Source organism: Drosophila erecta, unplaced genomic scaffold (genome assembly GCF_003286155.1).
Source record: "Drosophila erecta strain 14021-0224.00,06,07 unplaced genomic scaffold, DereRS2 tig00000367-arrow-arrow-pilon, whole genome shotgun sequence".
NCBI lineage: Eukaryota > Metazoa > Arthropoda > Insecta > Diptera > Drosophilidae > Drosophila > Drosophila erecta.
The window spans coordinates 517,939-520,113 of record NW_020825232.1 but is presented as its reverse complement, the minus strand read 5'-3'; positions in this window follow the sequence as shown (position 1 = coordinate 520,113).

The following is a 2,175-nucleotide window of genomic DNA, read 5'->3' as shown; positions in this document are numbered from 1 at the left end:
GGAGATGATCTTCACTGCGTGACGATGATGATGTTCAAATGTAATTAAATCTGCTCCGGTCGTCTAAACTTCTGCATAGTTGAATAATCTGGACGAGCTCTAGCCTTCCAATACATTTGGTTATCATTCGGCAGGTGGCCGGTTGCGTAATTTGATGCTGAAGGTTATGTCGCCTCGTGGCCTCTTCTTGGAGCGACGGGGTTTAAACCGTGAGCTGATGCGGGGGTCGACGAGACGGGGGGTAGTCGGCTGTAGAGCAATCAAATGCTCTTATATAGACCGGGCCTTCCTTGCGCCTTGGGGTCGAATCTCGTTGCCACTTTCACACGAATCGAACACGGAAATTTATTGAAATATACCAACTCTTGTTTTTATGAGATTGGATATATATATATATAACTAAATTATATTTCCACGTGTATGTGAAGTTAAATGGGCAGCGTCAAAAATGTATGAGCGTTCGCCACGAAGATTTATCCGATAATGATCTAAGCTCTGGGGAAGCTGCATGCTGGTGGTCGCTGTTATAGCTTTTGTTTCCCTAACTGTATAATCGTACGATCATATTCTGTTCTGATTGGCCTAAGACAATTCTCTCGCTTTTTGTTTTACACAAAAGCTGCTATAATTTAGGGCGAGGGTGTCTTGAAGAGTTTTTGCAGTGTAAAGTTAAGTTGGTCCCTACACCACAGATAAGGGTAACGAGACTATTTCAAGGAAGCCTTATCTGAAGAAACTCCTTGTTTTCTAGCTTGTATATCCTTCAAATGGAATACTCCTAATTTCTTTCCTCTCTCATCCTCTGATTCATAGTAGTACGAGCTACGTTTCTTATAAACTTTAGCTGGTATAAATACGGGTGCCAATTTACTACTGAATTTCTTTACTGCATTACTTTGTGTAAAGTTTCTAGCATAAACGAAATCGCCGTTTTTAAATTCTATCTGCCGTGTGCGTAGGTTGTATCTATTCGCGTTTTCTTCATGTGATCGGTTTAGGTTCAGTTTAGCTTGCCGTCTCTGCAGTTCTAAAGCCTCCGGTTTAGATAACCGAGTGTCGTCCGCTAACATATTTAGAGAACGCAGGAGACTATAGTCCTTGCCGTTAAGGATCATATTTTGTCCAAATGTCAGAAAGTAAGGTGACGAACCTGTGCTTCTATGCAACGATGCTCTCAAAGATCCGCTAATAGCGTCTAAGTTGTCATCCCAATTTGTGTGATCTTTCCCTATATAAGCTCTTACAGCGGCTAATACCGATCTGTTAAGTCTTTCACTCGCGTTCGCCTGTGGAGAATATATGGCTGTAAGTTTTTGCTGTACGCCAAAACTAGTAAGGAAAGCTTGGAAATAGCTTGACTTAAACTGACTTCCGTTATCAGAAAGTATTACTTCTGGAACGCCAAACGTATAGAATATAGCACCCTTTAAGTAGTCACAGATTTTAGGAGCGGTGAACTTCTTAAGAGGTAACAAAAAGTGGAAACGGGTGTTATGGTCAACGACAATCAACAAACCTATGTGACCTTTTTTTGTGCGAGGGTATGGGCCTAAGAGGTCAATATATAATTTTTGGAATGGCCTGTCTGAGGTTAACGGTTTACCCATTGGCGGTTTTAGAACCGTGTTTGGACTTTTCGTGGTACGACAAATTACACAATTAGATATATAGTTGCGTATTTGCGTAACCATGCAAGGCCAAAACAAATATCTTTTTAGTTTTTCTACAGTTTTACTCATGCCACAATGAGATGAACTTGGTGCATCATGAGCCTGAAACAATATATCGGGTACTAAAGCTGAAGGTATCCATAGTTTCCATGGATTTTCTTGTTTTATATCATCTGATACAAAAGTAGTTCTTTTGTAAATATATCCATCCCTGATTTGTAGATCGGGAAATCTTGATTGATTGTTAGATATTGTCTTAATTAAGTCCAAGTATTCAGTGGATTTGAAATGTGGGGAATCTACGTCAACTATGGGTCCATTCTGACAAAATTCATCGATGGCTGGGTCGTTCTGTCTGGATAAGGTGTCTGCAACGACGTTCTGAGAACCGCTACGATGTTTTATAGTGAACGTAAACGCTCTCAACTTCATTGACCATCGAGCTAACCTTCCTGATAAATCCTTCTGCCGCATTAGCCATTGAAGGGCTGCATGGTCTGTTATG